The sequence below is a fragment of the Geotrypetes seraphini genome, chromosome 3 (assembly GCF_902459505.1).
Source record: "Geotrypetes seraphini chromosome 3, aGeoSer1.1, whole genome shotgun sequence".
NCBI classification, from domain to species: domain Eukaryota; kingdom Metazoa; phylum Chordata; class Amphibia; order Gymnophiona; family Dermophiidae; genus Geotrypetes; species Geotrypetes seraphini.
The window spans coordinates 235,483,087-235,509,896 of NC_047086.1; the positions used below are offsets into that span (position 1 = coordinate 235,483,087).

General features: G+C 43.6%; 1 protein-coding gene across 5 annotated transcripts in view; it reads left to right on the forward strand.

Moving 5' to 3' along the window:
* Window positions 1–26,810, forward strand: part of AKAP7 (A-kinase anchoring protein 7) — a 236,121-nt gene that overhangs the window by 133,428 nt on the left and 75,883 nt on the right. The gene's annotated exons all lie outside the window — the stretch shown is intronic.

Consider the following 26,810-nt stretch of genomic DNA (forward strand, 5'->3'; position numbering starts at 1 on the left):
ATTGATCTGACAAATGAGTGTACCCAGGTGCCATTAGGCATTCCCTGTGCAGGATTGGGGCACCTGCGAGTGCAAACTTTTAGAAGATTATTAAAAACTTACTTATTTGACAGTTTCTTGTAATTCATACTGTAATTTGCTGTGTTGTACAGTATTTTATATTTTTGTAAATCACATTGAACTGAGAGGTATAAATAAATTTGTATGTTATGTTATGTTACTGGCACAACCCACATTTTGATGATACTATCATCACCTCTAGAATCAAGAATCTACATGTACTGTTGAATTCTGCCTTAAAACAGATTCTCAGATCTAGGTGACATTGAGAAATGCATTCATTTACCTTCATCTAGCCTGACAATGTTGGCTTTTCTAGACTCAATCCAATTTTAAAATGATAATGTACATCTTAATAACTTTGCAATCAGATTACTGTCCATGAACTGCTCTTCCAGACAAATTAATCTGCAAACTCCAATTAGTTGAAAATGTCATTGCAAGATTAATAACAGGTGGTAGGGGAAGCCATGCTATAAGTCCTACTTTATTTTAAAAGAATTTTAATTGGCAGTTTTTAAATCTTAATTTTAGTGTAGTGGAGGTCCAGTGTGGCTAAAGAACTGAGCACCAGGCCTGCTGCATTTGAGTGGAGGAATCAGTGTTCAGTGGGGGGCAGCAAACATTAAGACTGAACCTTTGTGAGATGGCATCTTCTACACCTAACAATCATTCTTTAAAAAAAAAAAAAAACTAACTTGAAATTTGTATTGCAAATGATGAAAGATAAAGATTTATACAAAATGAATTCTAGTAGCAGATTAATTATTACATATGTACAGAAATGATCTAGCCCAGTATCATGTTTCCAACTGTGACGTGGTTTGGCAACAGTTGGAAACAGGATACTGGGCTAGATGGACCAATGGTCAGACCAGTGTGGCTATTCTTATGTTCATTTGTTGTCCCTCATCTGCAGGCCTTGTCTAAGTCTATGCCCTCAGGCCCTTTCTCAATGTTTGGGTTTTTAGACTTTATCTCTATGGACTAGATCTCTTCCTTGGGCTCTGCTTTTCCCCGTCATTCCTCTTCTCTAACTGCCTGTGTTTTCAATCCCTGCCCTTGGGTCACCCTTTCTTTTGATTGACAGCTAGAGGCTTAGGATATCTGGAAACTCAACCCCTAAGGTGTCTTTTCTGATCATTAGGGGGCTTATTCTTGACTTCCTCATAACATATATATTTTCCCAGGTGTAAATGTATATGGGCTCATTTTATCTACAATTTCTGCAGGTTTTATACAGGTCTTTATAAATAGGCCCAAAATAGTTGCCTACTTGATCTCCCTACTTAGGAGGCTCTGTTACCCAGTTAACTGACTTTGAATATTGATCACATGATTTAAAGCAGTAGCACTAGTAAATAATTTTTCCATATAATTTAGTTATCAATTAAATAAAATTATTTAGATCTTCATTTCATTCTGACTTTTGTTTGTTTGTTCCTGTAGCACACTTACCACATAGCAATGAATTTCAGGACTGAGAAGGAAACAGTTAAAGTAAGCTCCATGTGCTTAATTAGACCAACCAATAATTTTAAATTCAGATTGAAGTAATCTATTCTGAGTTTTTAAAGTAAGATGAAATATAAAACTAACTGATCAACTAACTAAAGAAATATGTTGAACCAGGACATAGCAGTACAGTACTAGCAGAACCCAGCGTTGGATTTAAAAGCTGGGTGCCATAGCCACTCGGAAGGGGAAGTTCTTCCCCACTATCAGCACATAAGAGGTAGCTGGTAGGGGTTTGATTTCTCTTGGAAAGCCGTGCAAGGGTGGGGCTTCTGCAGGGCCTGAAATGCTGTGCTAGCTCCAAAGTCTTTCATAGTAACATAGTAGATGACGACAGATAAAGACCCGGATGGTCCATCCAGTCTGCCCAACTTGATTCAATTTAAATTTTTTATTCTTAGCTATTTCTGGGCAAGAATCTAAAGTTCTACCCGGTACTGTGCTTGGGTTCCTAATGCCAAAATCTCTGTTAAAACCTACTCTAGCCCATCTACACCCTCCCAGCCATTGAAGCCCTCCCCAGCCCATCCTCCACCAAATGGCCATATACAGACACAGACCATGCAAGTCTGCCCAGTACTGGCCTTAGTTCAATTTTTAATATTATTTTCTGATTCTAGATCCTCTGTGTTCATCCCACGCTTCTTTGAACTCAGTCACAGTTTTACTCTCCGCCACCTCTCTTGGGAGCGATTCCAGGCATCCAAAACCCTCTCCGAAAATAGAATTTCCTAACATTGCCTTTGAATCTACCACCCCTCAAACTCAAATTATGTACTCTGGTTTTACCATTTTCCTTTCTCTGGAAAAGATTTTGTTCTACGTTAATACCCTTCAAGTATTTGAACATCTGAATCATATCTCCCCTGTCTCTCCTTTCCTCTAGGGTATACATATTCGGGGCTTCCAATCTCTCCTTATACGTCTTCTGGCGCAAGCCTCCTATCATTTTCGTCGCCCTCCTCTGGACCGCTTCGAGTCTTCTCACGTCCTTCACCAGATACGGGCTCCAAAACTGAAGGGCATCAATACCTTCTTCCTTCTACTGGCTACGCCTCTCTTTATACAGCCCAGCATCCTGGCAGCAGCCACTGCCTTGTCACACTGTTTTTTCGCCTTTAGATCTTCGGACACTATCACCCCAAGATCCCTCTCCCTGTCTGTGCATATCAGCTTCTCCCCTCCTAGCATATACGGTTCCTTCCGATTATTAATCCTCAAATGCATTACTCTGCATTTCTTTGCATTGAATTTTAGCTGCCAGGCATTAGACCATTCCTCTAACTTTTGCAGATCCTTTTTCATATTTTCCACTCCCTCTTCGGTGTCTACTCTGTTACAAATCTTGGTATCATCTGCAAAGAGGCACACTTTTCCTTCTAACCCTTCAGCAATGTCACTCACAAATATATTGAACAGGATTGGCCCCAGCACCTAACCCTGAGGGAGGATGCACAAAGCTCCATTGAGAGCAGGATGCACAAAGCTCCAACAATGCGGTAATAAATACCATGTTGGGAGCAATTTTAATTTACTGGGCGATGCATAATAACAATCAAATGATATGCATGCTATCAAATGATATGTGTGGAGTGGCCCCAGTAAAAGGGGGAGGAACTGTGCCTGGTGCCAGCTCAAAAGAGCAAATCAGTAGGCACAGCTCTTCTCCTTCTGTCAAGCCTGCTGAAAAAAAACCTCTTCTCCCCTGCCCACGATCAGCTGAACCGACAGGGAAGAAGAGAACAGCCATGATTAGCTGAGCTGGCACCGGAGCCGCAAGAGGTTGAGCCAGCATGGAGCCATGATCATCTGAGCCGGCGGCCCTTCCTTTCTCCCCTGCCCAGTCCCAGCTCAGTTGATCATGACTCCAGTGCTGGCTCAGCTGATCACAGCTCCAGTGCTAGTTCAGCTGATTGCAGCTCCGGTGCCAATTCAGCTGACATGGCTCCAGTGCCGGTTCAGCTGATTGCTGCATCATGCTTTCTCAGCTGATCATAGCTCTTCTTCCCTGCCAGCTCAGCTGATCGCGGCTCTGGTGCCACTGAACTGATCACGGGCAGGGGAGAAGCAGTTTGGGAGTTTAAAAAAAAAAAGAACAAAAAAATGGGTGTAGCTGTTGCGTGTGTGTCCCATGCAGAGGTGTGGGACATACACTTACACAACACATTTACAGCAGCTATCGGCAGGACCTGCCAAAAACTTTTGCCCCATAACAGGGGGCATTTCCTTTTGTGCATCACAAGGAGAGCTCATTTAAATACTTTTTTTTATTTTGATTTAACTTTTTGACAAACATATTAGTCAAAAGAAAAAGAAATAATACAATGTGAGTTTTAACATCCTTTCTCAAGAAATTCAAAATACCACAGGAAAACAAATATACAGGCTTGTATAATTAGTCCACAATATAGGAGGCTAAAGCTGTGACTTTAACTGAAATATTTCACTGGAAATTATACAAGGAAAATAAAGATGTGACTGGGTGGGCTCTGAACTTAACTTCATTAAGCTAATATTGAAGTAGCAGGTCTCATGTAGTAACTACACTTTGCCATTTGGTGGAAATACATTTTGACAACTGCTGAGGTTCAAAAAACACATTCCCTTGATAAACCATCACACATTTGCAGGGGTATCTTAGAATGAACGTTGCACCCAATTGCAGAGCCTGGGGTCTTAAAATAGGAAACTGTTCTCTTCTGGGTAGATTGTGACATTCCCACTACTTTTGAAGTAAATGGAGCATCTTTATATTTAAAAAAAGCTTAAGCATCCATTCCCTGTCTGAATCAATAGCTAATTGTACAAGCAGGCTCATTTAAATACTAATGAGCTCCTTGTAATGCATTTGCATAGGGTTCTTGATGGCTGCTATGAGGTACAGTAAGAACCCTTTTGAGCATTGGAGGCTGAGCTTCCATGCCACGTAAGACTGGTTTATCGAGTCTTACTAGCATGGAAAGCTTTTGAGCTATGGGGTCTGAGTGTTTTGTATGTTGTTGTGGCTGCTGCTATTGTTCCTGAATCCAATGACCAAACATGATTGTATGGGCAGGGACAGGTCTGGATGAAGGCATGGCTGAAGTTACAGCATTCTGCCACCTATCAAATTTAGACACTAGACACTGGAGACAGGTGCCTGTGTTGTGTTTGCTCAAATCTAGTCCTGTCTAAACCCAAACAGGAATGTATTAGTAAAAGACACCCACTTTTTAATATAATAGAACATTATGAGCTAAGAAATTAAACTATCACATCATTAAAACAAGATTTAAAAATGAATGAAAAGGAAGCTGTGGTTTCAAGAACACACAAATGTGTGTTTTGCAGAATCTAGCTTTGTACTGCATCCCTAACTATAGAGGATCTCCATGGATACCACAGTGTTATTTTGGAACTGATATTGTAACCCCAGAACACTATGCACAATAGATGCTACAACTATTATTCATGTAAATATTCTTGCAGAATTGGTCAGAAGCTTCGGCTTCAGCTGCTATTGTTTCAGTTATGATAGCTCAAATTGCAGAGGTGGAAACAAAGGCTATGATATTACTGAATTTAGAAAGTGTTTATATTTTTGATTCAACGAAAAAGGGCACTGATGATATACTGCAGGAGAAAGGCAATTTCCTAATCAACAACTCTAAAGACTGAAAAGTGGTGAACATTTTTCTATGGAACTGGATAGCCTGAAACAGGAGGTCGGGAGACTGCAGGTTAGAGTCCAGGAGCTGGAGGGACTCTGCACCATGGAGGAGCAATGCTGGGAAACTAAATACACCACCAGAGAGAGCCACATCGTGGAACAAGTTAGGGAGCTCGAGAAGTTCATTGAGGAGGCCTGCAGGATGGTGGAGGCACAAGACCACCAACACACCAGAAGAGAACCGACTGTTGGACGACAGGAACCACCAGACACCATGGGAATAGGACCTTGCAGAGGACCTGGGCAGACAGAGGAGGAGGAGACCCAACAGAGCCAGGAAAAAGGACTAGCGGACTGCGCAGATGACACAGACCTGAGACCTTGCGGAGGACCTGGGCAGACAGAGGAGGAGGAGACCCAACAGAGCCAGGAGAAAGGACTAGCGGACTGCACAGATGACACAGACCTGAGACCAGGGGCGGAGACACAGCAGAACCCAGAGGACGGACAAATGGACTGCACATATGACACAGATCTGAGACCAGAGAGACAGTTGAAGAAGGGGAGATCGGCTATCGTGGTTGGAGACTCAATCCTGAGAGGAGTAGACAGTCACATAGCCGGAGGGAGAGAGGACCGACTGGTAACATGTCTCCCGGTGGCAAGAACAAAAGACATCATCAACAATATCGAGAGGATCCTGGAGGGAGCCGAGACGGAGGAGACAGCAGTAGTGATCCACATCGGAACCAACGACATCAGCAGGAGAAACTTCAACAGGACTACACTAACTGACCAGTTCAGGATCCTGGGGAGGAAACTGAGACTGAGGGCAAGGAAGATAGCCTTCTCAGAGATCCTGCCAGTACCGAGAGCGGACACAAGGAGACAGAGCGAACTACAAGCAATTAACGTTTGGCTGAGGAGATGGTGCGATGAGGAGGGTTTCCACTTTGTTAGGAACTGGACTACTTTCTTGGGGAAGAACAAGCTCTACAGAAGAGATGGACTGCACCTTAGCACAGCTGGGATGAGGATGCTGGCACGCAACGTCCAGAACGTCATAGACTTGGCTTTAAACTGAGGAGAAGGGGAAAGCCGATAGTCGATTTGACCTCGACACATCGGACATCAGTACCTGACAAGGATACTGATCTGGGACATTGTAAAGGAGGACTCGGGACTGAGAGTATATTTTTTTGAAAAAGGACCTAAGGACGCATTGCAGGGACTGAGGGCACAAATGGAACTGGTAAGCGGCACTAACACAGAACAACAGGAGTCAGAGGGGCAAAGACTTTGTGAAAAAGAGCCTAGGACTGAGTGGGAATTATGGACTTCAGGAAAGCTTTTGACAGTGTCCCACACCGCAGGCTGCTAAGCAAGATGGAATCGATGGGGTTAGGAGAGACACTAACTGCATGGGTCAATGATTGGCTGAGTGGCAGACTTCAGAGGGTGGTGGTTAATGGTACCCTCTCTAAAACATCGGAGGTGACCAGTGGAGTGCCGCAGGGCTCGGTCCTGGGTCCACTCCTTTTCAACATATTCATAGGGGATCTGACTCAAGGGCTTCAAGGTAAAATAACACTATTCGCCGATGACGCCAAACTATGTAATATAGTAAGTGAATGCAGTTTACAGAATTATATGGCGCAGGACCTGCTTACATTGGAAAGTTGGTCCTCAACCTGGCAGCTAGGCTTCAATGCTAAGAAATGTAAGGTCATGCACCTCGGAAGCGGAAATCCATGCAGGACGTACTTCGTGAACGGAGAAACTTTAACTAGGACTTCAGCAGAACGAGATTTAGGAGTAATCATCAGTGCAGACATGAAAACTGCCAATCAGGTGGAGAAGGCTTCATCTAAGGCAAGGCAGATATTGGGTTGTATCAATAGAAGTTTCGTCAGCCGAAAGCCTGAAGTCATAATGCCGTTGTACAGGGCCATGGTGAGACCTCATCTGGAGTACTGTGTGCAATTCTGGAGGCCACATTACAGTAAAGATGTGCGCAGAATTGAATCGGTTCAACGGACGGCCACCAGGATGATCTCGGGGCTCAAGGGTCTCTCGTATGAAGAGAGACTGAACAAATTGCAGCTCTACACTCTCGAGGAACATAGGGAGAGGGGAGACATGATCAAAACATTTAAGTACCTCACGGGACGTGTCGAAGTAAAAGATGATATTTTCTTTCTCAAGGGACCCTCGGCCACAAGAGGGCACCCGCTCAAACTCAGGGGCGGAAAATTTCATGGCGACACCAGAAAGTATTTCTTCACAGAGAGAGTGGTTGATCATTGGAACAAGCTTCCAGTGCAGGTGATCGAGGCAGACAGCGTGCCAGACTTTAAGAATAAATGGGATACCCATGTGGGATCCCTACGAGGGTCAAGATAAGGAAATTGGGTCATTAGGGCATAGACAGGGGGTGGGTAAGCAGAGTGGGCAGACTTGATGGGTTGTAGCCCTTTTCTGCCATCATCTTCTATGTTTCTATGTTTCTATGTTATGAGAACAAGAGGTGCAGGGGAAACAGGCTGAGGACGTCACAGACACACAGCAGCAGGAGGAGGATGAAGCTCGGGGGCTGGCAAACCATGAGGAGGACTGCAGGAGTACCAAAACAAGAGGAAAACAAAAAGATAGGGCAAAAAACTGGGTCTTAAACTGCCTATACACAAATGCTAGGAGCCTGAGGGCCAAAATGGGAGAACTAGAAATCACTGCCAGCAAAAAGGACCTAGGCATAATTGGAGTCACAGAAACGTGGTGGACTGAGGACAATCAATGGGATGTGGCCATACCAGGGTACAAACTATACTGGAGAGACAGGACACATAAAAAGGGTGGAGGAATAGCGCTGTACATAAAAGACTCCATACCCTCAACCAGGATGGAAACAACAGTACGGGCGGATGGCTTGGAATCACTATGGGTTAAGCTACAGGGAGGAACTGGGGCAGACATTAAATTGGGTCTGTACTACCGCCCACCTGGACAACCTGAAGAAATCGACCAGGACCCGGAAGCTGAACTGAGGCAGGTATGCGGAAGCGGAAATGTGGTGGTGATGGGGGACTTCAACTATCCTGGGATAGACTGGAGTATTGGGCACTCAAACTGCGCAAGGGAGAACAAATTCCTAGAGGTCACGAGGGACTGTTTCATGGAGCAACTGGTCACGGAACCAACACGGGGTGACGCCACTCTTGACCTAATCTTCAACGGACTAGGAGGGCCAGCAAAGGAGGTGGCAGTATTAGCCCCGCTAGGTAACAGCGATCACAACACGATCCAGTGCAGGCTAGAAATTGGATCATCAAAGGGGAAAAGAACCACAACGACGGCACTCAACTTCAAAAAAGGAAATTATGATGACATGAGGGAAATGGTGGGAAAGAAACTCAAAGGCAACATAGGGAAGATGGAATCCGTAGAAAAAGCCTGGACCTTACTCAAGGGAACTGTGCATGAAGCGCAAAACCGGTGCATCCCCAAGTTCAGGAAAGGGTGCAAAAAAAAATAGAACAAAAAACCCAGTGTGGATAACAAATGCAGTGAAGAAGGCGATAAACGACAAGAAAGCATCATTCAGAAAATGGAAAAAAGACCAAACAGAGGAGAACCAAAAAGTGCACAAAGAACACCAGAAGGAGTGTCACCGAGTGGTTAGAAAAGCAAAAAGAGAATACGAAGAGAGACTGGCAGAGGAAGCAACAAACTTCAAGTCGTTCTTCAGATACGTCAAGGGGAAGCAACCGGCAAGAGAAGAAGTGGGACCATTGGATGATGGAGACAGAAAGGGAGTAGTAAAAGAAGAGAAAGAAATAGCTGACAGGTTAAATGAGTTCTTCACGATGGAGAATACAACCAACATTCCGGAACCCGAAGAGATCGCAATAGGAGACCAAGATGATAAGCTGGTCAATTTAGAGGTAAGCCAAGAAGATGTACTCAGGCAGATAGACAGACTAAAGAGCGACAAATCGCCAGGTCCGGACGGCATTCACCCAAGGGTACTCAAGGAACTAAAAAACGAAATAGCGGAGCCACTTCGACAGATATACAACCTATCCTTAAAAACCGGAGAGATCCCAGAGGATTGGAAAATAGCAAATGTTACGCCCATCTTCAAGAAGGGCTCAAGGGGCGACCCAGGAAACTACAGGCCGGTGAGCCTGACCTCAGTCCCGGGAAAGATGATGAAGGCACTGATTAAAGACAGCATCTGTGAATACACTGAAAAAAATGGGCAGCTAAAACCGAGTCAACATGGCTTCTGCAAGGGCAGGTCATGCCTCACAAACTTATTGTACTTCTTTGAGGGGGTGAACAGCCAGGTGGATAAAGGGGAATCTATAGACATCATTTACCTTGACTTCCAAAAAGCCTTTGACAAGGTACCACACGAGAGACTGCTTAAGAAGATATGGAACCACGGGGTGAAAGGGGAGGTCCACCGATGGATCAAAAACTGGCTGGCAAACAGGAGGCAGAGGGTTGGCGTAAAGGGCCATTACTCAGACTGGAAAGGGGTCACGAGCGGAGTTCCGCAGGGGTCGGTGCTAGGACCGCTCCTGTTCAATATCTACATAAACGACCTAGAGGTGGGAACCAAGTGTGAGGTCATTAAATTTGCAGATGACACCAAACTATACAGCAGGGCTCAAACCAGGGAAGACTGCGAAGATCTCCAAAAGGATCTAACGCAGCTGGAAAAGTGGGCCGAAAAAATGGCAAATGAGCTTCAACATAGGGAAATGCAAGGTCATGCACGTGGGGAAAAAGAACTCGATGTTCACATACAAAATGGGGGGAACACCACTAGGGGTCAGTAACCTGGAGAGAGACCTGGGAGTGATGGTAGACGCAACACTGAAGGCATCGGCGCAGTGCGCCACAGCCTCAAAGAAAGCAAACAGAATGTTGGGTATCATTAAGAAGGGTATTACGACCAGGACGAAGGAAGTCATCATGCCGCTGTATCGTGCAATGGTGCGGCCGCATCTGGAGTACTGTGTCCAGTACTGGTCGCCGTACATCAAGAAGGACATGGCAGTACTGAGGGAGTACAGAGAAGAGCAACTAAACTGATAAAGGGAATGGAAAATCTCCCATATACCGACAGATTGAAGCAGTTGGGACTTTTCTCCCTGGAAAAGCGGAGACTTAGATGATAGAAACCTTCAAGATCCTGAAGGGCATAGAAAAAGTAGACAGGGACAGATTTTTCAAATTATGGGGCACCACAAGTACAAGGGGGCACTCGGAGAAATTGAAAGGGGACAGGTTTAGAACAAACGCTAGGAAGTTCTTTTTCACTCAGAGGGTGGTGGATACATGGAACGCGCTTCCAGAGGCTGTTGTAGACAAGAAAACATTAAATGGTTTCAAAGAAGGTTTGGATAGATTCCTAGAAGAAAAAGGGATTGAAGGGTATAGATAGGTATAGACCACTACTCAGGCAATGGGCCTGATGGGCCGCCGTGGGAGCGGACCGCTGGGCAGGATGGACCTATGGTCTGCCTCAGCGGAGGCAACTTCTTATGTTCTTATGTAATGCACCAACCAGTGTTCTCCAGTTTTTCTGCGGACACCTATTCTCGCTTTACTTTCTACAACGCTTTCTAACGCATAGACACAATTGTGTGTGCTTACAGTGCCTACACCCAAGACAGACTCTTGATAAAGGCACATAAGCCGAAACACTGCCAGTGTCGAGTCTTTTAGCTATTGTGACATATTCATCAATAAAGTGACTTTTTAAACTATACACCCTTGGCTGAATCTCTGACATCTCGTCCTCCAAATCTCTGACATCTCGTCCTCACAGCTTCATGTTGTGTGAATGCACCTTCTGTATCATTTTTGCTAGCTAAAAGGAAAATCAGGCCTGATATTCAGCTAGTGACGATCAGCATTTTGGTGACCGTCATCAGCATTATTCCCAGAAATTTAATGCTGGGCTTTGTCCAGGCTTCATCATGGAAATTCTGAGTATACAGAGCAGGTAAAAATATAGCTGGTTAAATGCAATATTCATCATATAACTGGCTATGGTGAACTGCATAAAGATAGGGCTGACTTTTATGCAGTTTTGTTTATGTGGTTACCTTGTCCAGTTAAGTACTGAATATTGGCACTTAACTGGCTACGTGCTGACTCTGTCCCGGAATGTCCCCAAAATAGCCAGTTTTGAGTTGGGTGCTAACTGGATATTTTCAATGGCACTATCTGGTTAAGTGCCACTAAATTTGATCAGTTAACCCCAAACAAACCCTATATTTATGAGGAGTTCAAGAAGCACATTCAAATATTGGTAGATCAGAAGATATTGCAAAAAAGTTGAAGTCCCTGGGCATCCCCTGCAATGATTGTACAAAAGAAGGACGGAGGGATGAAGTTTTGTGTAGACTACTGTAAGTTGAACCAGGTGACAATGAAAGATGCCTATCCCTCCCATAAATTGAAGAGTCTCTGGATGTTTTGGGAAAAGTTAAATATTTTTCATCCCTTGACTTAATATCAAGCTATTTCCAAGTGATGGTGGCCGAAGAAGACAAGGCTAAGACAGCTGTGACTACCCCATATGACCTTTATGAATGGAATAAGATGCCATTTGGACTGAGTAATGCCCCTGTGACTTTCTCCTGACTCATGGAGTTAATCTTCAACAACAATGTATTTAATATTCTCCCATTGTACCTAGATGACCTCCTGATATTCTCCTCCTCATTTGAAGACCATGTGGATCACCTGAAAAAGGTCTTTGCCAGATTAAAAGAGCACAGTTGAAGTTGAAACCTTCTAAATGTTACCTTTTTGAGAAAGAAGTGAAGTTCTTGGGACATGTAATATCTGGGAAGGGAACTGCAGCTGATGCAGAGAAGTCTGAGCTGTTAAGAGACTGGCCAATTCCCAAGACTGCCAAAGATATTCACAGATTCATTGGATTTATAAGCTACTATAGATGGTTCGTCCTTGGGTATGCCCAAATAGCAAAACCTCTGCATGTACTGATGAGCAAGCCTACAAAACTGAGCATCGGTCCCTTTGTGTGGACAGAGGAGTATCAACAGTGTTTGATATGCTGAGAGAGAAAGATTAATGGCATCTTCAGTGCTGATGTACCCAGACTTCACCAGGCCATTCATATTGACTACTAATGCCAGCTGTAGCAGACTGAGGGCTGTGCTCAGTCAAGAACAAGGTGGTCAAGAATGAATAATTGCATATGCCAGTCACAGGACTACACAGGAGAAATGACAAGAATTGTAGTCTTTTTAAGTTGGAGCTATTGGCACTGAAATGGGCAATCACAGAAAAGTTCAGAGACTTCTTAATATATATAGAAAGTTTATTGTGAAAACAGACCACAACCTCTTAAGATACTTGGACATTGCAAAAGTATCAGCAGTCATCCAGCAGTGGTTGGCCCAGAACACCAATGTGGACATATTATCCAGACTGTACAAATTAGAGGCAGAGGGAGAAAGTGGCGTTGAATCTTTGACTGTAGGAGCAAATGAAATTCAACAACAGTTTCAGACCCAGAGCAACAACGTCTGTGCAGAATCAAATGGTCCTCCCATGGAAGAGTAAATATAAAGCTTAATAAACCATTAACTCATCTGACATACTATTTCATAAAAGGTTAGGTAATCTGCGGCATGGAGGAAAGGCCTCTGGCTATATATCTGTATCACATGCCAGCCTGATGGCCATTCAACCAATGCGGACAACAATTTTCAATCACTGGCCATCCTCCTGCCACCTTCAATTTGTGTGTAATATCACGCTCAATACTGTGCAAAATCATGCATATAATGTATAAATACTGCAAGATATAAAAAACCACTTAACTCAGTGGCATCAGACAGATCATTCTAGAAACTAATTCTGATTCTTTCTGATTCTAACGAGCTCGTTTCGCAGTATCTTCTTCAGAGAATCAGAACAGACATCAAAGAACGTACAGCAATAAAACTACATCGCAAGGGCTTGCTTGACCCATATCATCCTGTAGAAACTTTCGTGTACTGGCTGTGAAACTTTTGAATTTGGAAGCCAGAGCCTAAATTGTTGTACCTCTCTGATCTCACCGTGAGGGAACTACAGCGGACAGATAAGACACTGAAATCATAACTGAGGTTATCCTGAGTTCTAAAACAGAAGATTTGGAGACTTGGATGGACGACAGTAAAAAGTTCTGGAAAATGCAAGAGAGGCTAAAGCTGGATGATAGCATCTTGTACAAGGTACTCAAAAATCCAAGAGACCAGGACGTAATTTACCAGTTGGTAGTTCCAGAGTTGCCTGAAAGCTGAAATTCTGTTGACCTACTTCAACACAGATGGGACACAGAGCTGAGGAAGCTGTAACTTGAGCCTTTCATAAAAGTATTATTGGCTACAGGTACACAAAGATGTCTAAAAGTGGGGAAGAGACTGCAAACACTGCTTGCTAGCGAAAGACATGTCCTCTAGAGAGAGAACTTCTTTAACCTTCTTCAAGACCTTGTATCCCATAGAGTTCCTTGCCTTGGATTTCATGGTTTTGGAGCCCGAGGCTGGTGGCTTTGAGAATGTCCTAGTAATAAATGGCATTTTCATGTGATATATGGTCCCACCAGAGACCAGACTGCTGCAAAATCCCTAGTAAAGCACTGCTGCAAAAACCCTAGTAAAGCACTGCATAGTTAAGTAAGGTGCACCAAAAAGACTGTATTCAGACCAAGGGCAGGCTTTTGAGTCTGCAGTTATTCAAAATCTAAGCCAACATAGAAGATGCAAAAGAGCCAGACACCCCATTACCACCCTCAAGGTAATAGACAGTATGAGCGTTTTAACCAAACATTGCATGAAATGCTGAGAGCATTGCCTCCTGCAAAAAACAGACTTTGGAGTGACTACCTACCAGAGCTAATGATGGCATACAATAGCCAAATACAACAGTCAACAGGTTACGCACCATTCTACCTCATGTTTGGGAGGGATCCAAGTTGTTATGACATCTACACCAAAGACGAAGAGAGCACTGCACTACCACCACCTTAGATGCCTAGGTCAAACAACACATGATAGAATGGCCTTTTCTTGGAAATAGCTAACCAGGTGGTTGAGCAAAAAGGATTTGAACATAAGAATAGCCTTATTGGGTCAGACCAATGGTCCATCTAGCCCAGTAGCCTGTCCTCACAGTGACCAATCCAGGTCACTAGTACCTGGCAAAAACCCAGAGTAACAACATATCATGCTACCAATCCAGGGCAAGCAGTGGCTTCCCTTATGTCTTTCTCAATAATAGACTATGGACTTTTCTTCCAGGAAATTGCCCAAACCTTTCTTAAAACCAGCTACGTTAACCACTCTTACCACAACCTCTGGCAACGCGTTCCAGAGCTTAACTATTCTCTGAGTAAAAAAATATTTCCTCCTATTGGTTTTAAAAGTATTTCCCTGTAGATAGTCCCCCTAGACTTTAAAATTTTGGATGGAGTAAAATATTGATCCACTTTAATGGCACAGATATTTTACGTGTGTACACATGCAGAATATCTCACTCATAAAAGAAATGAAAAAGCCCCCCCCCCCCCGACGATAATGGCCCTCCCCGATGACCCCAATGAATGTGGCACCGGGATCACCCCCCCCCTCATGGTAGCAAAAATCGTCAGGAAAGATGTCCATTCCCTCCTACTATGCCACCCCCCACCCCCCGCACGAGAAAAAAATGGCAGGAGAGATGCTCACTCCCTCCTGCCATGCCGACCAACCCCATGAAGCAGTGAAATGGCAGGATGGTTGCTCATTCTCTTGTCACTGAAGAACCACCCGCACACCAGGCGCCCCCCAACATCCCCTACCCTTCCCCTCCAAAAAAGGCAGGAGGACTGTCCACTCTCTCCTGCCACTGGAGGTCCCTTGAACCCACCCCTTGTACCTTTCAAGGAATTTGGGAACAGGAGGGATGCTCCATCTCTCCTCCTCTGAGGTCTGCCTGTCCAAAATGGCAGGCCTTCCCCTCCCCGGTGCATCATGTGATGCACAGGGAGGGGACTAAGGTTCTGATTGGCTCAGATATCTTAGGCATCTCAGCCAATCAGGGCCTTAGGCTCTTCCCTCTGTATCCCGGGATGCAAGGGGGAGGAGTCTAAGGCCCTGATTGGCTCATTGCATGTCCCATAGTCCTATTGTTTGGAAAGAGTAAACAAGCGATTCACATCTACCCTTTCCACTCCACTCAGTATTTTAGGGCTCCTTTTATTAAGCCACAGTAGAGATTTCTACCATGGCCCGGAGTGCTAAATGCTCCGATGCTCATAGGAATTCTTTGAGCGTCGGAGCATTTAGCGATCCGAGCCATGGTAGAAACTTCTACTGCAGCTTATTAAAAGAGGTCTTATAGACCTCTGTCATATCAGCCCTGAGCCGCTACGCACATTGGGCTGTGGTTTTCAGCATATCCTCGATAACACCTAGATCATTTTCCTGGGCAGTGACTGCTAATGTGGAACCCTAAATAACATCACTATAATTCAGGTTCCTCTTTCCCACATTCACCACTTTGCACTTACTCACATTAAATGTTATCTGCCATTTTTATACACAGTCCGGTCTAACAGTCTCACAATTTTTCATAATCCTCTTGCGATTTAACAACTTGGAATAACTTTGTGTCATCAGCTAATTTAATTATCTCACTAATTATTCCCATCAAGTTATATTGGCTTAAGATGTATTCCGTGTCAGGTATAATGCTGTTGGTAGTCTATCAGAGTCTGCATGGGTTGGCCCCCAAATACCCAATTGACTGTCTTTCGTATTATATTGCACTCCCTAAGTTGCATTCTTCTGGCCACTGAGATGTGAAGATTCCGACGAGAAAGGAGTTAATATTGCAAACAAGGGTGGGTGTGTTCTCCTGTGTTGGTCCAGAGGAATGGAACAGGCTTCTCTAATATATACGGGAACAGGGGAATTTGAAAACATTTAAAAGATTGCTGAAACGCCATCTGTTTTGCAAAATGAAATATGATTGAAGAATGAGGGACTATGTGGCTATGAGAAGACATGTTTTGAACATTGATGTTTAATCGCTGCTAATCGTTTTATGTTCTTATGGTTTTTATATTGTATTTTTGTATGATTTTATGTCTGTAATGATATTTATTATGCTTGTTGATTTGTACTTCGCTTTGTATAAGGTGAATAATAAATAAACACAGAATACAATATACAATACAATACTTTTCCTGTAACCCCCATTCCACGGATCCAACATCTCTCTCCCTTCCCTCTAGCTGCAGCTCCGAGCTGCGGGTTCAGTACCTCTCCAGCTTCAAGTCACTGGTCTGGCACTTCTTCCTTCATCTCCTGTACCCCCTCCACATGGGGTCCAGCACCACTCTCCCTTCCCTCTAGCACCAGCACTAGCCCCTCCCCACATGGGTCCAACAACTCTCTCCCTTCCCCCAGCCCAGATCCAGCACCGCTCTTCCTTTCAGCTCCAGCTCTGGAGCCAGCCAGCACCCGCCTCCTGCTGGTCCAGCAGCCCAAGCAACTCTCCCCTGTGGTAAAAGAACCCCCCCCAAAACCAGCAGGTTGGCCCCTCTGTACCTTCCTCCCCACATCCCCTCATGACCCCGTGCCTATCCCCGTGCCTAGGGAACTTCTGCAACCAAAATAAATTTTCACAGGCTTGCCTCTGTGGCCTTCCTTCAGCCAGGTCCCTCCTTCTGCAGTACCCTCTAGAGCACTGTTCTTCAACCGCCGGTCCACGGACCGGTGTCAGTCCGCAAGAAATTTCTGCTGGTCTGCGCAGAGCTGGCAAGATTGACGAGTTATTTTCAGCTGGTCCGTGCTGGGCCAGAGAGATCATGGGGAGCCTCCGACAGTGGCTTTCTCCCCTCTCTGCAGCTCTCCTTTACTTACCAGCGCAGAAATTCACGAAGGCAGCATTGGGGCTTTTGCTGAGTCGCGGCTGCCTCTGAAGATGCAACTTCCTCTTTCCTCAGAGGTGGCGTGACCCAATAAAGGACCCGAGGCTACCTTCCTGAATTGCTGCGCTGGGAAGTAAGGAGAGCTGCTGGGAGGGGAGAAAGCCACTATTGGAGTCTGGGAAGCTGCTGGGTAAGGGAAAAAAGTGACAGCTGCTATTGGAGAGGGAGAAGGAGAGATGCTGCTGGGAGGGGAGGAGGGAAAGGAATTGGGAAGCTGCTGGGCAAGGGAAAAAAGGGACATCTGCTACTGGACCTGGAGGGAAGGAGAAGGAGAGATACTGCTGGGAGGGGAGGAAGGGAAGAGAGTTACTGCTGGACAGGAGGAGGAGGGAAGGGAGAAGGAAAAAAGGAAGGAAATAGCTGGGAGGGAGATTAGAGGAGGGGAAGGGTAGAGACAGGCATGAGAAAGTAGAGAGATTGATGATGGGAAGGGGTCAGTAGAAAAATAAGCAGAGAGGGACAACGATGGTAGATCTGGTGTAGGAGAGATAAAAATAAAGAGAACAGTGAAGCTGGAATGAATCATTTAAAAAGGAGAGAGGGGGGCGCAGGCTGGATGGAAAGGGGAGAGGGGCATAGAAAGAAGACAGATACCATATGGAAGGAGGAGAGGACAGACAGTGGATGGAAGGGGCAGATGCTGGAAGGAAGAGTGAAAAGAAGATGAAAGCAGAAACCAGAGACGACAAAAGGTAGAAAAAAATAATTTTATTTCTATTATGTGATTAGAATATATCAGATTTGAAATATATATCCTGCTAGAGCTGGTGTTAGACATAACTGGGGACTGCAAAGCCCAGGCAGTGCTTCTTTAGCTTCCAGCTGGCTTAGGGCGCTCTCTGACCAGGGGGCAGTTGCCCTAGTTGCACTCCCCTAAAACTATTCTTGTCATGTATGACTGCAGTGTTCTGTTAGCATTATATTTCTGTGTAGCATTCTGTAATAATTTGGCTTGTTCAGTTTTCTTGATAGTAGAGGGGATATATGTGAAGGGGAGGGGAGACAGGGGTTTTGTTGATCCTTGCTTTGTATTATTTGTATTTATAAACTGACAATTGTATAGAATATTGTTTCTTTTTATATTTTAATAAAATACATTCAATATAAAATCATAACTGAGGCTTGTGTGGATGGGATCAGATGATTTGCGGGAACCGAGCTCGCGGAGATGGGGCGGAAACGGGGTTTTAAAATTTTAGTCCTAGTAATTTACCGGACCACAAAATAATTCTTTTATTTCTGCCGGTCCACGGGTGTAAAAAGGTTGAAAAACACTGCTCTAAAGTGCCCCTCTGCTCTGCTGAAAAGTCTCTGTGGTCACTCTGCTAAAATGCTTGTATGTGTTTTTCTTTAATGTTGTATGTTTTTCTTTAATGTTGTATGTTTTGTTTTTTTTAATGGTCCTAAAAGATTGATGCACTAAGCTCAAAAAGTCTAGAAAATGGTCATTTTTGAAACAAAACATTACACTTTTTGGGCCTGATTCTATAAATAATGCCTTGAGTACGACTGTCTTCTTTGGACTCTGTGTAAATCTGGTAGTGCTATAGAAATACCGTAATTAATAGTAGTAAAGGTAGGTGGCTATTTTTTAGCTGTCTATAGGGATAGGTGTTCAAATAGATTGAATAATGAATATTATTAACGCCATTAATGAGCAATAATTGAAATATAGGTGTCCAAACACTGCACAATTCTTTTTCTTTTCTTTTTTTAATCTTTATTTAGTTTTCAAAGCCAACAAAAAGTGCAAAACAATATACAGTACAAACAAATAATAATAATCAGATAAGCACTTATAATCAATCAGTATCAATACAAAAATAAAACTCCCTCTCCCATCCAACATTTTCCATCAGAGAATAATACCAAACAAAAGATATACCCCCTGGATGTGTGGGAGCTAAAACAATGGGAAATAAGATAAAGGACAACTATAACAACTCTACAAAAGACGTCAATGGACCCCAAACTAATTTGAATATCTTAATATGCCCTAGCATATCAGCATTCATTTTCTCATACTTATAACTTAAGCATAAATTTGCCCACCAAAAAGTAAAACTAAGGCAATCCCAATTTTTCCAGTTACGAGTAATCATTTGTATAGCTATCCCAATCATAATAAGGAAAAGCCGACAATTATGTCTATTCAATGAGGGTTTAAGATGCAATATCATCCCACATATGACAACCTCATACGTCTGTGGAATTGATGACTCCAGTATGGTATTAATCTGTCCCTATATTGACTTCCAAAAGTTGAGTATCAAAGGACAATAGAATAGCAGATGATCCAGCGTCCCTATATCATAGTAACATAGTAACATAGTAACATAGTAGATGACGGCAGATAAAGACCCGAATGGTCCATCCAGTCTGCCCAACCTGATTCAATTTAAAATTTTTTTTTTTTTTTTTTTTTTCTTCTTAGCTATTTCTGGGCGAGAATCCAAAGCTTTACCCGGTACTGTGCTTGAGTTCCAACTGCCAAAATCTCTGTTAAGACTTACTCCAGCCCATCTACACCCTCCCAGCCATTGAAGCCCTCCCCAGCCCATCCTCCACCAAACGGCCATATACAGACACAGACCGTGCAAGTCTGCCCAGTAACTGGCCTAGTTCAATATTTAATATTATTTTCTGATTCTAAATCTTCTGTGTTCATCCCACGCTTCTTTGAACTCAGTCACAGTTTTACTCTCCACCACCTCTCTCGGGAGCGCATTCCAGGCATCCACCACCCTCTCCGTAAAGTAGAATTTCCTAACATTGCCCCTGAATCTACCACCCCTCAACCTCAAATTATGTCCTCTGGTTTTACCATTTTCCTTTCTCTGGAAAAGATTTTGTTCTACGTTAATACCCTTTAAGTATTTGAACGTCTGAATCATATCTCCCCTGTCTCTCCTTTCCTCTAGGGTATACATATTCAGGTCTTCCAGTCTCTCCTCATACGTCTTCTGGCGCAAGCCTCCTATCATTTTCGTCGCCCTCCTCTGGACCGCCTCAAGTCTTCTTATGTCTTTCGCCAGATACGGTCTCCAAAACTGAACACAATACTCCAAGTGGGGCCTCACCAATGACCTGTACAGGGGCATCAACACCTTCTTCCTTCTACTGACTACGCCTCTCTTTATACAGCCCAGAATCCTTCTGGCAGCAGCCACTGCCTTATCACACTGTTTTTTCGCCTTTAGATCTTCGGACACTATCACCCCAAGGTCCCTCTCTCCGTCCGTGCATATCAGCTTCTCTCCTCCCAGCATATACGGTTCCTTCCTATTATTAATCCCCAAATGCATTACTCTGCATTTCTTTGCATTGAATTTTAGTTGCCAGGCATTAGACCATTCCTCTAACTTTTGCAGATCCTTTTTCATATTATCCACTCCCTCTTCGGTGTCTACTCTGTTACAAATATCACTGCACGATTCTATGAAAACACACCTAGAATTTTATAGATGCAGAGATAGGCATAGGTGTGGTTTCAATATAGATGTTCTTTTGTAGAATTGCATCCAACTCTGCTTTCATGAGTATCATTAAACGTCTATATCTTTATTTAACTTGTAGGCAAAGTAAAAGCAGGTCTATTTTTATGTGTCCCGAGATAGGTGTCATTTAGGCGTCTTTATGTAGGTGTGTTTTAAGGTGTTTAATAATGCATTAAGTGTTCAACAATACACTTAGGGCTCCTTTTACTAAGGTGTACTAATGTTTTTAGCGCATGCAGCAGATTAGCGCGCGCTAACCCTGTGCTATGCAGCTAGAAATAACACCAGCTCAATGCTGGCGTTTGCGAACTATTCCGCACATTAATGCCCTAACACAGCTTAGTAAAAGGAGCCCTTAGGTGTTTAACAATGCGTTACTCAAGGAAATCAAATTAAAATAATATATTTCATACTACATCGGTATTGTTAGGTATAGAGTAGAGTTGTAAAGAGAGTACAGGAATATGGATCTGTTTAACAATACATTACTCAAGCCAACGAAATGAAAATAATATATTTCATACTACACCTCATTCCCAACTGTTAGGAAAAGAACAAGTGAAACAATACTCACAGTAACTGTTGCTCAGAGCAAGTGAACATTTTTGGATGTGCAATCTTGATATCATCAAGACATCATCAATAGGCACCTGGATGGGTGCCACTGAAAAAAATGGGAATCTGTGCTGGGGTTCCTGACCATTTGAGTTTCATACATCTCTGTGTTTCCTGTGGATTTGAACCCACCACCTGGGGAAGGTGGAAGAAGCAGCCTTAACCATTGAGCCACATCAGCTGCCTTCTAGGCAAGTGTTCCTGACATATGGGATGTTATCTTAGGAGACCATAGCCATCTTTTGGGAAAAGAGACCAAACAGCACACCTCTGTGAGTCTCCTGTGGATTTGATCCAGGGACCAAGCAGTACATGTCTCAAATATACCACATGTCTCTGATACCTTCAGGCCAATCCAAACCACAAAATAAATACTGAGAAAGAGTCTTCTCCTCTTCCTGTATACTGCAAGTCTCCTTCTCCATTTGAACTATCATCCTTCAGTATGTACTGCTGGGCATGTCTTCCTGCTGATGTGGCTCAGTGGTTAAGGCTGCTTCTTCCATCTTCCCCAGGTGGTGGGTTCAAATCCACAGGAAACACAGAGATGTATGCTGTTTGGTTGTGTTTTCCCTACTATAATCCCCCTGGTACTTTCACAACATCTTTTTGGTCTCATAAGAGAGTATGGAGGACTTTGGCATTTTCATCTGCACTCTTCAGTTTCCTGGGTCCAGAGGGAAAATAATTTCTACACAGATGGCTATGGTCTCCTAAGATATCATCCTACATGTCAGGAACACCTAGCTAGAAGGTAGCTGATATGGTTCAATGGTTAAGGCTGTTTCTTCAAACTTCTCTAGGTGGTGGGCTCAAGTCCACAGGAAACTCAGAGATGTTCAGGAACTTCAGCACAGATTCCTATTTTTTTCAGTGGAAATTTGTCATCCTGGTGCCTATTGATGATATCAAGCTTGTGCATCAAAAATGTCCACTTCCTCTGAGCAACAGCCACTGTGAGTAGTGTTTCTCTTGTTATTTTCATAACAATTGGAAATGAGGTGTAGTATGAAATATATTATTTTCATTTGATTGGCTTGAGTATTAAACAGATTCATATTCCTGTACTGTCTTCTGTCCCACCTCTGTCTCTTTCTCAGTTCCCATACACCTCATGTCACTATGGCCCACCTGCTATTATCCCTATATGTAGGTAACCCCATGGTGGGGAGGGGGGCTGTGCAGTCTGTATAGATTCAACAGTAGCCAGTACTGCAGGTTAATCTTTCTGTTTGTCAGTTGAGTTCTCCAAAATTTCTGGGCTAGCCATGTCTTACACCAGCTCTAGCAGGATACACATTTCAACTCAGACATATTTTGTACCAACCAATTAAGCAATTACAATATGTTTCAAACTCTCAAGTCATCCTCAGAACAACAGGCTCCCCTGTGAGTTGGAAACATATTGTAATTGCTTAATTGGTTGGTAGAAAATATGTCTGAGTTGAAATATGTATCCTACTTGAGCTGGTGTTAGACATGACTGGCCCATAAATTTTGGAAAACTTCCCAATGATTGCTATCAGGCTACATCTTGCTCAGCTTAAGAGAGGCTTGTTTAGTGTTGCCAAATGGCTCCATAAAAAAGGGGATGGAATGAGATATCTAGGTTTTACTTCAAATTGAAAGCAATGGAAGTAAAACCCAGATGTCTCAATCTGTCCTCTGTTTTTTGAAGCCATATGGCAGCCCTTACTTTGATGAACCCTCTGGCCAGGGTTCCAAGGCACGATTGCAGATTTTCGTATCATCTGTAAAGAGGTAAATCTTACCTGACAACCCTTCAGCAATATCATTTATAAAAATGTTAAAAAGAACAGGCCCAACAGAACCTTGAGGCACACCACTGGAAACATCCCTTTCCTCAGAGCGATCTCCATTGATCACTACCCTCTGTTGCCTTCCACTCAACCAATTCTTGACCCAGCCCATCACTTTGGGACCCATCCCGAGAGCACTCAGTTTATTTATTAGACGTCTGTGTGGAACACTGTCAAAGGCTTTGCTAAAATCTAAATACACCACATCTAGCGCTCATCCTCTATCCAATTCTCTGGCCACCTAGTTAAAGAAATAGATCAGATTTGTCTGACAAGACCTACCTCTAGTGAATCCATGTTGCCTCCAGTCCTGTAATCCAAAGGATTCCAGAAACTTTACCATTCTCTGTTTTAAAAGTGTTTCCATTAATTTGCTTACCACAGAAGTCAGACTTACTGGCCTGTAATTCCCTACTTCTTCCTTACTTCACTTTTGTGGAGAAGGACTACATCCGCCCTTTGCCAGTCCTCCGGTACCATTCCTGACTCTAGAGACTCGTTGAAAAGGTCAGTCAGTGGAGCTACTAGAACTTCCCTAAGTTCCTTCAGCACCCTCGGATGTACACCATTCGGCCCCATTGCTTTGCTAACCTTTATTTTAGCTAGCTCCTTATGAACACAATGCTCTGAAAATCGATCAGGGTCAATTACTCCTCCATCCCTATTCACGTTTGTGTTCTGTGGTCCCGCTCCCGACGCTTCAGCCATGAACACAGAACAGAAATATCTGTTAAGCAATTTGGGCTTTTCTTTATCAGCTTCTACATATTCCTCCCCTTCACCTTTGAGTCTCATAATGCTACTTTTGCACTTCTTCCTATCATTAATATATCTAAAAAAAAATCTTGTCTCCCCATGTTTTTCCATGTCAGCTATTTTTTTCTTCCATTTGCATCTTTGATTTCCTGACTATATGACCAGCCTCTCTTAACTTTTCCAGATATTTTTGCCTGTCTTCCTCTTTCTGCAATCTTTTGTGGTTTATGAAATTAGAGAATGACACGGGGAAAAAATCTGTCCCCGTCACCGCCCCGTCCCCGGCCCACCATCCTCTGCACCGCCCCGTCACCGCCATTCCATTCACCGCCCCGTCACCGTCACTGCCATCCCTTTCACCGCCACTGCCATCCCATTCACCGCCCCGTCACCGTCCCCGCAGCATCCATATAAGCCTTAGTGCTCTAATATTTAGCGTATTCCATTCTTATAAATCAAAGTTCCTGCTGCTGAACTAGAGAAAGAGATGTTCAGCTGGCAGGGCTTTGTTTATAAATTTTTATTAACACAACTAATATACCACCATAATGTTTCCGACAGAGGACAAGTATGCAATAAATGCATTTTGCTGTTTCAATGCCAGTGCTCAGCAGAACAACAGACAGCAATATGGACATTCACCTTATGTAGTACTTTTTTAATATATAAAAATAGGCAAAATTAGTTGCTGTTTTATCATTATATTTTCTTGCCATTATAGTGTTCTTCATTGATCATTTTTCTTTTTAAATTCAAAACAAATTCAACCTATCTTGTGTCCCAGCATGAATTCATGTTTCACTCAATTGGCTGTTTCAAGGGAATTAACCCTCCAACTTCCATTTGCAAAAATACCCAATGTTGTTCCTTCTATGAGCAATATTTAAATTATGAGGAACAACATTAGGTATTTTTGCTGAATTGTGTGACACCATTTGGGCTGAACATGAAGATTGAAAATGCCTGGTTAGCCCTGGACAGATGATTTGAACAGCCAGGAGCCTGTCCTGGCCATTTAAATCATTTTGAATATCTAGTCCAATGATAACAGAATTAGGGTGATTATAGAAACATAGAACTTTGTTGATCACTAAAAACAGTGGAGACTAAGGGTCTATCAAGCTCAGCATCCTGTCTTTGACATTGGCCAGTCTTGGTCTTTGGAACTGCCCATTGTGTCAGAAGCAATAGGGATTAAGTGACTTGCCCAGGGTCACAAGGAGTGTAGTGTAGCTCTAACCACTGGATTTAGAAGTTGGCTTCTTTTGGGATCTTTAACTCATCATCGCTAGGACTCGAATCTGAGTCCGTGGCACCTAACATAGAATGAAATTAGTATGGCAAAGTAATGAAGAATGGTCCAGCAACCCCCACCCTCCCTCCACCTCACCTTATATTCGTTCCGAGTTTGCCGGCTTCCTTTTTCCCTAGCCGCACGCGTTCAAAAAGCCGTGCATTTAGCCAGCTCCCTCCCTCCACCTCACCTTAAATTTCGAGTTTTCCGGCTTCCTTTTTTCCGAGCCGCACGTGTTCAAAAATCCGTGCACGCGCGGCTGCGCGAGTCAATCAAACTTCTCCTCTCCTGCAACTTCCTGTTTCCGGTTGCGTCAGAGGAGAAGATTGATTGACTCGCGCAGCCGCGCGTGCACGGATTTTTGAACACGTGCGGCTCGGAAAAAAGGAAGCCGGAAAACTCAAAATTTAAGGTGAGGTGGAGGGAGGGAGCTGGCTAAATGCTAAGGGCGGGCGGGCGGTGGCTGCGGGGACCGCGTGATCCTTGATACCTCACTGCGGAGACAAGACCATTCATCGCCCCGCGGGCAGTGAATGGCCTTGTCCCCGTCGCCGCAGCGACTGCTAGTTTTCTTCCCCGTTTTCGGCGGGTGACCCGCGGCTAAAATGCGGTGGCCACGGGTAAACCGCCACCGTGTCATTCTCTATATGAAATCTAATCTCAAATTCCTTATCTTCTCAGCTACTACTTTTGAGAACCAAAGTGGCCTTCGTTTCCTCTTAATTTTACTTACTTGCCTCACAAAAAGGTTTGTCGACCTTACAATTGCTCCTTTCAATTTTGCCCACCGCATTTCCACTCCTTCTAGACGTTCCCCTCCAGACAATAATTCCTTGACATAAACCCCCATCCTAACAAAGTTAGTTTTTTAAAAGTCTAGAACCTTTGCTTTTGAATGAGCCCTCTCTATACCCATCTTAATATTAAACCGTACCATGCAGTGATTACTGGATGCCAGATGATCACCCACTGTAACATCAGAAACACTCCCCCTTTATAAACACTAAGTCCAGTATGACCCCCATCCCGTGTGGGTTCTATTACAAACTGCTGGAACAGTTCTTGCAGAGAATCCAGAATCTCCCTACTTCTAGAAGACCCTGCAATAGGGATACCCCAATCAACATCTGACATGTTAAAATCACCTATTAGCAAGACTTCCCATTTTTTAGATATATTCTGAATTCTACTATTAAATCTCTATATACTTCTTCCGTCTGTGAAGGAGGCCTGTATATCACACCAATGTAAATATATTCACCATTCCCTCTTTCAAAATTGATCCACAGTGCCTCTTCCTTGCCTTGCAGATCCTGCATTTGTGTGACTTTAATATGTTCTTTAACATATAACGCTCCTCCTCCTCCTTTTCTTCCTACCCTGTCTTTCCTGAACAGATTATAGCCCAGTATAACATCTGAGTCATGGGGACCTATTGACCTGAATTTGGCCACATGTAATGACTGTGATCCTATCTCAGTGCATATTCAGTTTAATGTGATATTGGAAGACAAATAAAGAGCTTAAACATTTCTCTGTGACCTTGTGCTCATTTGCAAAAGGTGGGCCAGGGCCCATTGAGATGCAATGGTATAGT